The sequence below is a fragment of the Sapajus apella genome, unplaced genomic scaffold (genome assembly GCF_009761245.1).
Source record: "Sapajus apella isolate SASKATOON/1434 unplaced genomic scaffold, GSC_monkey_1.0 scaffold8, whole genome shotgun sequence".
Classification (NCBI taxonomy): Eukaryota; Metazoa; Chordata; class Mammalia; order Primates; family Cebidae; genus Sapajus; species Sapajus apella.
In genome coordinates this window covers 15,406,160-15,419,099 of record NW_022436948.1, presented here as the reverse complement: position 1 = coordinate 15,419,099, position 12,940 = coordinate 15,406,160, and positions in this window count along the sequence as shown.

Genomic DNA, 12,940 nt, shown 5'->3' with positions numbered 1-12,940 from the left:
AATGCCAAGGCAGAAGTTTGCTGCAGGGGCAGGGCCCTCATGGATAACCTCTGCTAGGGCAGTGCAGAAAGGAAATGTGGGGTCACAGCTCCCACACAGAGTCCCTACTGGGGCACTCCCAGAATGGTAGATCCACTGACAGCTTGCACTGTGTGACTAGAAAAGCCACAGAAACTTAATGCCAGCACATGTAGGCAGCCTAGAGGGAAGCTATGTCTGCAAAGCCACAGAAGCAGAGTTGCCCAAGACTACAGGAAACCACCTCTTACATCTGTGTGACCTGGATATGAGACATAGAATCAAAGGAAGTCATTTCGAGCTTTAAGATTTGACTGCCCTACTGGATTTTGGACTTGCATGGGGCCTGTGTGGCCTTTGTTTTGGCCAATTTCTCCCATTTGGAACATCTGTATTTACCCTATGTCTGTACTCCCATTGTATCTAGGAAGTAATTAACTTTTGATTTTGCAGGCTCATGGACAGAAGGGACTTGCCTTGTCTCAGATGAGACTCTGGACTGTGGACTTTTGAGTTAATACTGAAATGAGTTAAGACTTTGGGGGACTGCTGCGAAGACATGATTGGTTTTGAAATGTGAGGACATGAGATTTGGGGGGGGGGGCAGGGGCAGAATGATATGGTTTGGCTGCGTCCCCACCCAAATCTCATCTTGAATCCCCACATGTTGTGAGAGGGACCCAGTGGGAGGTAACTGAGCCATGGGGGCAGGTCTTTTCTGTGCTGCTCGCATGATAGTGAATAATTCTCCTGAGATCCAATGGTTTTAAAGAGGGGGTTTCCCTGTACAAGTTCTCTTCTTTTGTCTGTCACTATGTGAAATGTGCCTTCCACCTACTGCCATGATTGTGAGGCCTTTTCATCCACGTGGAACTATAAGCCAAATAAACCTCTTTCTCTTGTAAATTTCCCAGTCTCAGATATGTCTTTATCAGCAGCATGGAAACAGATTAATACAGAGAAAATTTTCAAATATCTTTTACCAGTCTGTGATTGTCTTTTATTAATGTTATAGTGAGCTTTGAAGTACAGATATATTTAATTTTGAAGAAGAACATTACCTTTTAATTGATAGATTGTGTTTTTGATTTTGTACCTAAGACACTTTTACCTAACCTAATGTCTTAAAGGTTTTCTCCTTTTTTATTTGTTAAAAATATCTACATCTATTTGCACCAATATTTTAATCTGTTATCTTAAACATCATCAATGATTTCTCTATATCCAACGTGTATTTTTACCCTCCATCTTAACTCAATGTCACATTTGATACTGCTGCCCATGCTCCCCTTTCTGAACCAATTTCAACAGTGCGCAGATCTCATGGTTCTTTTATATCACAATCAATATCTCTTTTGTCCTCATTCATGTTTTGTCTCTTTTTGCCTCCTATCCCCCAGAATATAAGTGTTTATCAATCTTCTGCATTCTTTTCAATCTGCATTTCATTTACCTTAAGTGTTCCATGAATAGCTCTACATGAATTCTTCTATATTCATAATCATAAGCCTGTTCTCTTTCCTTGTCTCTGTTTCTTCATTTGTAATTGTCTGCTGGGCTGTCCCACAGGAATAATGTACACTGAAAATTAAATATTTATACATACATAGTGCTTTCTCCAAAGTTGGTTCCTCCTCCCATTAACTTGATTTCTACTTATGGTACCATATTCTCTTAGTCACAGGCTTAATGTGTTATAAAACTATTCTTATGAGTAACTCTATCTCTGTCACATTCCCTGAGGTGAGATTAATAGTAAAATGTAGCTCAGATTGTATCTCTCCTTTAACCACAGTTATCTTGAATACCTCTCTATTGCCTACAGAATTAAACCAAAGCTCCTTAAGTTGTCATTCAAGGCTATTTACAATATGGCTTCAGTATATATTTCCAAACATGCTCTCTTCAGGTCTTGTTTATATGGAATTTCAGATGACCATATGTGCCATTCTCAGTAAATATGTCACTTAAATTGCTGGTTTCCTTTTATTTTTGTTTTGGATGCTCTTCCACCATGTCTGTGTTTATTTGTATTCCACTTTTCCTTTTTTTTTTTTTTTTTGGAGTCTCACTTTATTGCCCAGGCTGGAGTGCAATTGCACAATCTTAGCTCACTGCAACCTCTGCCTCCTGGGTTCAAGCAATTCTCCTGCCTTAGCTTCCCAAGTAGCTGGGATTATAGGTGTCTACCACCATGCCTGGCTAATTTTTGTGTTTGTATTAGGGATGTGGCTTCACCATGTTGACCAGGTTGGTCTCAAACTCCTGACCTCATGATCTGTCTGCCTCGGCCTCCCAAAGTCCTGGGTTTACAGGAGTGAGCCACTATGCCTGGACTATTCTATTCTAATAGCTCAGGTCAAATATAACCACTACAAGGAAGCCTTTATTTTTGCCTCAGTGGAAGTAATTTTTTTTCCCTTTAAACTCTTTTTTACTTTACATATCCCATATTATATTATTTCATATCTTATATTTTGTTCAATTTACATCTTATTTTTACTTCAAAGTAATGATTGTATTGAAGAAATAATAGCCTTATTTGTGTTTGCATTGCTAAGACGGCCCAATATACTAACTACTTTTGTAAATATTTATTCAAATAATAAATGAAAAGCCATAGTAATTTTTTCATCTATTAAGTTCTTGTCTTTTATTTTCCCTTAATTTATCTCAGGTATTTCTCTTACTAGAATAAAAACTTGCATGTAGACCAATGTGTATGATGGAAAATGGCTGTTGAGGAAAATCGAATAGAAACTGACAGCCTCTGTCTATTTAGGTAATATCTTCTGTAGTTTAAAATCTATTTATTTAGATGAAGATGTATATTTTCAGCACTTTTGGACCTTAGTTTTATACATTAGAACCTATCATTGCCTTTGGTACTTTGAGAGCTTTTTTTACAGTGAAAGCAAAGATTTACTATAAACCGAGAAAAAGTGAGGCATGGGTCTATTATATTGATTGTCACCAAAGTCTTAGAATTTCCCACTTAGCACACTTTATAGCCAGGGGAAGAATTCAGTTTACCTTTCAGGTCACAGAGAATGCTTGTTCATTTATTTTGTGCATATCACAAGTACCTCTCCTGGCCTCTCTGTACTCCCGACTCTCTAGACACACAGGAACTGGGGATAGACTTTACAACCAGAAATGTCATTTGGGAGTATAGAACTTTTCTCATTTTGGAGGGCTATTGTTTAATAGAACATGAGAACAAAATAGCAATGCTAGGACTTGTCAACAACTCAACAGTCTCACTAAAATCAAGCAATGATCTTTGGAAGTGTGGCCCTAACAAACTTTTATCCTGCCATATAGAACAGCATTCAGGACAAATGAAAACTCTGAGTTGGCTAAAACATTTGTTTCCTCTGAAACATTATTTTATAACCCTTCATAAACGATAGAGAGTCACTATTCTTCAGTGGAAAAACTGACATTTAAGTGATTCAAGTCTTTATCCTGGTCTCTATCAGCAGCTACATCCAGGTTCAGATAAAATACTTTTCTCTGAATTGAGGGAATTTATTTTCCTGCAAGTTTTCTTATGTTTAAATCCTTCCTATTTCTTTATTTGATGAACATCTCTAGAGACGATCTTAGATTGAAAGAAACTAATTTGTGATGGAATACTCTGAAAACCTGATAATTGGTTATCATAAATAGCAGCTACATTTTTGTTTTCGTATTGGAAGTAGGGAAAGAAAGATCTGTTCAGCTTCCAACTACCATATCTCACCAAGAGTTCTTCTCCAGGCAAATGTAGAACAATTTTGAAAATAATGGGGACCACATATCTGTCTGTAATGGATGGGATTATGTAGCAAGTGAACATTTAGCCTAAAAATATATTTCCTAAATCAGTAGATACCTTGAATGTGATATGAAACATCACTAAGACCATGGAGGAAGTAATTTGATGATAAAGAAAGTAGTAGCTTTCATAATAGATATGCATTAGCTAGCATTTAACAGAAGGTTTTAGCATGAATACACTGAGTTCAGGTTTTAAAGGTCATGCATAAAATCAAAGAAATGAAACACAAAGGCTCAGACTAGAGTGACCACCAGTATAATAGAGCATTTGTCAACTACTCTGCTTGCCTAATGGTGGTTTTCTTTTGCTGTATTGCCTTGGAAATCAGTATGTAAAAAATAAAATATTGCCAGACCTAATATTCAAATCAGAGACAAGTGGCTGATTTTCTTCTATAAGAAGCTTAAACAACTTTCAGCCAAAAAAAAAAAAAAAAACGGAGAGAGAGAGATTGAGAATTCTTTGGATGAGCTACGTAGTCACAATTCTGTACTCTGCTGTGACTACTCTGGATCAATTAACCATCAATCTGTTCCCATTCGCACACACTCATACACTCTCATCTTTATCCTAGGTAACAAAGATGTAATGTTGACAGACATGACTTTTTTGGAAGAAGGAAGAGGAGAACCTTATAGGCTAATGGAATTTAAGGGAAGTTCATAGAAATCAGTAGGAACCCTGTTGACCAAAGAGTATGGTTAATGGGGTAATATAAGATTCTCCACTTTATTGTCAGTTAATTAGTAGGAGTTGGGGACATAATTCATTGAAAACAGATTTAAGGACAGCTGACCTAAGTGCCTTGATCTAAGCAATGGGGACTCCTCTCCAAACAGGCAGTCAGTCTCAAGTTTCCCACAGTGTAATAATTAATACAGTTTCATCCAGGTGGGCAGAGGTTACAGAACGATGATGATAGTTATAGAGATGTGCACACACACTGAGCTTAAAATATGGGAAATGCACTATTACTCTGAGTAGAACTAGTTAAATTTTTAGAACTCAGGCCAGTTCTGATGGTGTATAAAAAAGTGAGGTGCTTTTTCCTACAAAAAAAATAGGAACAGTTGGGCCATCTCCAGTCTCAGCCCATCCTGAAGTGTGACCACATTAGATCCTTTTGGAGATAATGGCAAAAGCTCAAGCCACTTTTACAGTGGATTTAGGCTGCTATAAGGGGGATATGATTCTCTTGGAGAAATTTCTCTGAGATAGGCAATCTCCTATGGAACACCACCCATGATGCATTAGGTGGCTTACATCGGTTTTATAATGCTGAAGAAGATAAATCACTATTGAATGAGAAATTGACTCTAACAATTTTAGATAAATCCTTGCAGTCAGCCTCATCACCTTGGAAAACTTTTCTAGGCTTTACGTTGAAACTGAGTGAGTAAAAAAAAAACAGATGTTATCTTCATAGTGAGGGAGTAGATACTCATGATTAACAAACATGTCTCTCAAGTCTCATGTAGCTAAAAGGTGCAATATTTGTGTCTATAGCAGGAAAGCAACATGGCTGCAACTGCTGAGTCCAATTATTCCATGGCTTAATTAAACTGTGTCAATAATGATACTGCTTAATATAGAATACTGGGTGGACTAAAACATTATTAGTTTGTTTGGTTGAGCCCCTAGCAGATGTCATGCTGCCCAAAGCTAAAAGTAAAGGCATCTTGTTTTCTGGTGCTAAGATTCTATCTCTCTCTCCACATCTACTAATCTCTTCCTCCTTCTCCATCCTGACATTAGCCACTTTGAGGAGAAAGACAAGTCAGTGTAGGAAAAATGTCTATCTTTCCCCAAGAGAGACTGAAGTTGTATACACCTATTCTGATATGTTGAGAAACTTCAGGAAAAAGAGGTACTCAAACTTTTGTGGCTCTCTTGAATACAGGTGTCCAAGTTACCATTTTACTCAGTTCAGTGGAGGTGAAAGGGAAATACTTGAATATAGCTAATGAGGTTTTGGAAGATATTACAGTGAGAAAGGGAAAATAATGTGACTTTGTAGATGGAGCCCTTTGGGTCAATTTAATGTACAATTGTCCCTTGGCATCCATGGGGGTCTGGTTCCAGAATCCCTATAGATACTAAGATCTATGAATGCTCACATACCTGTTATAAAATGCTGTAGTATTTACATTTAATTCACACACATCCTCTCATCTATGTTAAATCATTTCTAGATTACTAATAATAGCTGATACAATGTAAATGCTATATAAATTGTTGTTATTACTGTATTTTCTAGGGACTAATTATAAGGAAAAATGTCTGTATATCGTCAATACATATGCAACCATCCTTATTTCCCCTGAAGTTTTCGATCTGTGATTGGTTCAATCCACAGATGCCGAACCCACAGATACAGAGGGCAAACTCTACTTTGGCTGTTGGGTTATATGGCTATATTACCCAATACCATAAATTTCAAAAGGGATTCCCCTCATTGTGAAGATCTGTATGCATGGAAGTGCTGGTACTTTTGGGGGCTCTTTGAGTTACAAGTCACTGTGAGTGATGATTTTGCTATTGGAGCACTTAGCAGAGGTAGATGCCTCCACTCACTGAATACTACTTGGAGTCTTGTTAATAGTATTGAAACCTGAATGCTGTATCGGATATATTTTATAGATTTGGTTGCAGCCGCTGTTGGTCAGACTAACTGGAGTGGTCAGAGGAATGCCATTCTCATGGGAAAATTCACCAGGAGTATTGCAGTGTAGAGAGAGGGGTTGGGTATCCTTTCAAGGAAAATAATCCCCATGGGTCTCTTGTATTTCAGCATGTCTTCAGTGCAGAGTCATTGGTTCCACTTGTTCTCAATTAATCTTTCAAGCCTGTTTTTAGAGAAACAGCCTTGGAAAATAGATATAGTGTTTCTCTCAGGGTCAAATGCCAGCAATGCTTACAGTTCATTATCATGTCTATGATCCAGGGTTCCTAAACTCAACATTCCTCTCCTGTGAAACAACTTACTGCATATGCAGGTGTCAGCTGGCTCTGTGGGAACCAGCGCTCAGGGATCTGGGTCAATGCTAACACTCTGGCTTCTGCTATTGTCATGAATAATAAAGATCTTTGTCTCTAATGGCTTCTTATGTCTTCTGCCAGCATTCCCAAAACTATGACAGGTTAACTTGTTAGGATAAGAATAGGTTAAAATACCTGACTTCTCACAGTTCCCAATGCCCCTTCCACAGATTTCTGTTTTGTAATTGAAATTGTGGCACTGCAATATCATCATAATCACCAACTCCATTGCTTTGACAATCATTTAATAAGACACAGACGTTTTAGTTGAAATAATAATAATTTTGAAAGAATTATGGGTAATTTATGCAGCAATAACTAGTGAGATTAATTGAAACTATTAGAAGATAAAGAAAGTCACTTGACACCATATTGAAAATACATCTTAAAGGCTTATAAGGCATTAAAAGAAAAAGCTGACGAAGAAGAGGAACAAGTTGTAAACCATGGTTAAATTAATAAACAGTCTTCTCACAGAATAATAGAGCAATAAATAGATCTGTCAAATATTTTTTAAAGCAATCCAGCCATATAACATAGTCTTCCATGAGACTGCTCATTCTCCCCAACTATGCTAGCTAGAAATGTCTGGATAATTTATTTAGGAATTGGTAACTATGAGGGAGTACTCAATATACCCCCATGAGCTATACAAGCAACAGCTTTTGCCCCTGACTTTCAGATTGTATATAATATGTATAGGTATACAATACATATACAACATGCATAGGTATGCAATATGTATACAATGTGTATAGGTATGCAATACGTATACAATATGCATAGCTATACAATATGTATACATGTATAATATGCAAGTCAGGGGCAAAAGCTGTTGATTATATAGCTCATTTGTTAACAAGTGAAGGTGGAGCACAAGAGGGCAGCAGCTACTAAATCCCAACCACGAGTGAGATCCAAGAGGCAGTCCAGGGATTAACAGCTCTAAGACTTTTGACTCCTGGGACAGTCACTGCTGTCCATGTAGTCCAAAACATTGAGTGCAGATTGCTTGGTGAAAGGAAGTGAAGATTTAGGACAAAAAAGGCAGAGATTGATTGCACGGCAAGTTCTGGACACATCCTAAGCAGAGAAGTATAGGGAGTGGTTTCACAAGAGCTGAGTACACGGCATGCTGTCGGCAGCTGGTGGGTCCCCTCCGGTTTCTTGGCAGTAGTTCAGGAGCTGGATTCTGCCATAGCTGCTCCTGGCTTAGCAGAGGACATCTCTGAGGGTCACATGAAAAAAGGCTATTAGAGGGGATGACAGCCCCATGGCAATAACCCCTGAGGGAATGACAGATGTGGTTTTCAGCTGAGCAATTATTGAAAGACAAGATGACCTTAGTTTAGATTCTAGGTAAAGTACTCGCACTTACTTAGTGCTATTTCTCCTTCCTTGCTGTAGCTTCTAGAATTTTTTAGTAGTAACAAATAGAATCCAGTGAAGGCTTTATTCTGACTCATTATTTCAAATATGGTTATGAACATAGTTCAATTATTTAGATGTCAGGGAAAATGGCTACTTATTACTATGAAAAAAGTACTCACTGAATCTTTAACGCAGGAGAACGGTGGTTTTATTTACTGTTTAACAAATAATGCATATAGAAAAACAGTGTTTCGAGTTTTATTAAAATTTATTTAAAATTCTGTGGCTAGATGAATATTTATTACACTTGGAATAATAATTTAAGATAGGTTACACTTATGACCTAATAAAGACTTTTATATATGTTAAGTGTCGCTTTTAAGGTACATATAGGGCTCACTAAAATTACTGTGCTTCATACATTTACATAATTTTAGTAAACTTCTCATGAGAGATACTTCAAGGTATGATCAATGGGGCTCTAGCATGAGCATCACAAGAGTTGATTTCTGGCACTGACTCTGCTGGTAATGAGCCATATGAAATTGAATAACTCACTTAACCTCAGCAGATGTATTTGCTCAACTGCAGAATAAGTAAGTTCACTAAAGATCTCTTACACATTTAGACATGACTACGATTCTGTGAAAACGTAACTGATAGAAATGAGGCAGCTTCAAAAGAAACCATGCAAAAATGGTCAGCTGGTCTTTGCCATAAATACAAAGACCACAGCATCTCATTCAGATATCTGATGGAAGTTCAGGAAACATTTAACTCTGACTAAGCATCTTGCAGAGCAAAACATAGCTTGGGCTGATGTTTGTCCTCAAGGAAAGCTCAATGGCTCAGTGTAGAATATTGTTTTCTTTCTTTCTTTTTTTTTTTTAATTGCCTAGCATTTCATTCATAGCCTGAGGGCTCTGGAGCGCTGACCTTGCATTAGGAGCCCCTCCAGGACCTTCTCGGGAGCAATGTTTTGATCTCCACCATCATTCACTGCAGGAAATTAAACCAGACTCCTGGGGACCAAGCCACCATCAACTATAGCCTCAGGGAGATGGGAATCTGGGAGCAGGCCCACTTTAAGCAACACGCTAAATAAATATAGACGTGAAAAATGAAAGAATCACATTGAACTTTGTTTCTGTTATCTAAGAAAAATGTATTTATTTCAGCGGTAATATATATTCTAACTTTAATCTGGTAAGTACACCTGTAATCACACAAACCTTTGTAAATATCAACAGAACTAAAATTTAAAATTTATTTATTGTACTAGTTCTGCAGTTTAATTTAATAAAATATGAGGCCTAAAGGAAGGTACTTTGTTCCTGAGAATCTCAACATGCATTATTAGATTGGTTTCCTTACATATAGAGTGTGAAAGTGAATTAGCTCATGCCATGTGGGAAATACGAACAATGTCTAACAACTCTTTGGCATGGTTTATAGTGAAAGGAGACTTTTTAATCCAGGTGTTTTACTCTGCACAGTCAATTTGGGTAAGGAGCATGCAACTGTCCATGAAGTAATAGTGACAAGGCACTGCAATGCTAAGGGCAATGCTATTCTCAGCTTTCTCTTTGATTTTTAGTCTTCTTTTCTCATTATCTTTGTCAATTAGTAGTTACTAAACTCCTTCAGGGCCAGTGACCCGTACTATTGAGTAATGGAAAGAATAGAAAGTGGCTTAACTATTTTCTGAAATTTACCCTCAAGATTTCTTTGTTCTTAAGTATGGAAGCAACTACATTAGTTTTGCCTCTGGGATCCAAGGGACAACTCTCTGAATCCCATTAGTGACTTTGTTTCCATAAAGTTAGAGAAAGTTACACATAAGGTCAGGCAAATAACTTATCCTTAGACAACTACAAAAAGTTTTGTATATATGTAGTTTTAGATTCAGCTTTAGATGTTTAGTGTATTTGTACCTATCTACCTACCGTGCATTTTATACTTCATCAAAGCCATATCTCTGATATAACCAGAATATGATTTATCAATTGTATTAGCTGTTTCTTTCCTGACAATTTTTTTTCACATAACTATTATTTGTGTCCAAGTGGAAGATTCTAGGACAACTCTCTAAGTAAAAGTATTTCAAACTGAAGAGGTAAGTAAGACTCCCGGAAGCAGAAAAAAGTAGCACAACTAGGGAAGGATATTGTGACTTCAAGAGAGATATGAGCGATACTCATCTAGCATGGAACAAAGTCCTATCCCCTTATCCCGTCAGTGTCTACAATGAGCTCAAAATTTTCAAAAGAAATATTATTTAACTAAAAAAGAATAAGGACTAAATGATATGGAAAATGAAAGTACTAACATTAAGACAATAATACGTCGTAGAGGAGTCTGACTCCATGCCGTCTAAATCCCTTTCCTAGCATCTAGACTCTATTGATTACACGACTTGAAGTTAGTATTTGTTCTTTTCTAAGATGTTTCAAGTGCATAATATTTTACAAGCTTTGATGAAAATATGTTTATTTCCTTTATTGCATTTGTTTTTGAGTTACAAATGAACCATCCAGTCAACAATACTTCATTCTCTGGGTGTTTGCTCTGCAGTCTCACAGCAATACAATACAACCAGATCAATCATTTTAAATCCAATTATTTGCACTGGTTCTTCACATAGCACAGATATTTCTCCCACATTTGAAGCTAATCTAATGACTAGAAGTACAATATAAGTAAAGCATAATTAAGGTAGTCAAGGGTTATGCTCAAGCTTTAAAGATTCATGGGTTAAAATCCTTGTTTCACCATTTACTTCCCATATTGGAAAAGTTACTTAAAGAGTAGGAAGTAAGTAAGACTCCTGAAAGTAGAAAGAGGAAGTAGAATTAGGAAAAGATATCATGGCTTAAAGAAAGATATGAGTAAATACCATCTAACATGGAACAAAGTCTTGTCCACCACAGAACAAATTTGTGCCTTTGTCCTCACTGGAGAAGGGGGGAATTTACTAATCTTACTTATACCATTGAGTTATTTGAGTTTAAAATGATAAAATATGTACAAAGTGTTAGGTAAATCATAAGCACCCAATTAATAAGAGCTATTTTATGGCTCTTGACTTAGTATGATATAGGCAAGAAAACATTCTTGATAGTCATTATGCTTGACTTCTAGGAGAAAAACATGGTTAAACCAATGTCTTGAAGTGTCTAGGATACCAATGCACAAATCCTACCATTCTGTTTAGGTAGGAAGAAGTCCCTTGGTCTATGAGGAATGCTCTGTACCATGCATATACCCACTGGTACATTTTGACATTGCTTGAAAGTGAGTCCTGCATGGAATACCCTGGTTATGTCCCATACTGCTTATATCCTTTTTACATGGAATGGAAGGATTTTCTTAGTCTCTGCCTTGGAGTTCAAACGCATTATAGACAATCATAAAAACAAACTGAAATTGAGGCCAAGAGAAAAGTATCGGACGAATTATCAAATGATACCTAGCATATAATGTGCTCTTATTATGTGTCAAATACTCCACTAAGTATATAATTGGAATCGTGCTATTTAGTTGTGATAATCACCAATGACTTTAATATTATTATCTCCATTTTGCAATGATGGAACTGAGTCTCAGAAATGTTAATTTGGGCCAGATGCAGTGGCTCATGCCTGTAATCCAAGCACTTTGGAAGGCCAAGGAGGTGGATCACTTGAGGTCAGGAATTTGATACCAGCCTGGCCAACATGGTAAATCCCCATTTCTACAAAAAAAAAAAAAAAAAAAATTAGCCAGGTGTGGTGGTGCATGCCTATAATCCCAGCTACTTGGAAGGCTGAGGCACGAGAATTGCTTGAATCTGGGAGGCAGAGGTTTCAGTGAGCCAACATCACACTAATGCCCTCCAGGCTGAGCAGTAAAGTGAGACTCTGTCTCAAAAACAAAAGAATGTTAATTTATCCCAGAATCCCAGGGCACATAGCTTTTAATGGACAGAATTTGGAATTGAGGAAGGTCTAGTCATACTGTAAGACTCATGATCTTTTCCTTACACTAAATTTCCTACCAAGGTCTCTGTAGATAAATATAGCATTCAATATTTCAATATCAAAAATCCAATATCAAAAGTACCTGAATCCACATAATTTCTCTTTATGAGTGCTCTAATGTGCTTCACGTTGAGATAGATTAAATACTGGCCCCTTCTTCAGCTAACTTCTCCTTCGAGTAGTGTCTAGAATGATGAGCAGACCAGATGAGAAAGTGAAACTTAATACCATGTCCCTCTCTCCTGGCACTGCCCTGCCCCACAACACACACACCACACAGAGCCAGTTTTCACCGAAGTCCTGCTTTCCCAGCAAGCTACACCCAGTCAAGTAACATATACTTGGAAGGCACATGGAATGGCTAAGTTTTCCATCTTGTCTTTACAAACAGTGGCCCAAATGAATTGCGCTTTTCCTGGACAATTCAATTGGCATCGTATTAGTAAAAATCCTCATTGTGAATAAACTTGATCTATGTTCACATGATTGGCTGTGACTAGAATCCTGAGAAGCTGCCACGAGATAAAGTCTATCTTTACTGTTGTCAATGCTGTGTTACTGCCATCAGTGCTGTGGATGGAAGCTTTATGTCAATGTTGTTTGCTTCAGAGATGTTCTGCTATTGAGGCTGCCACAGGCTCTGTTACTATTGATAGTATTCAACAGTCTT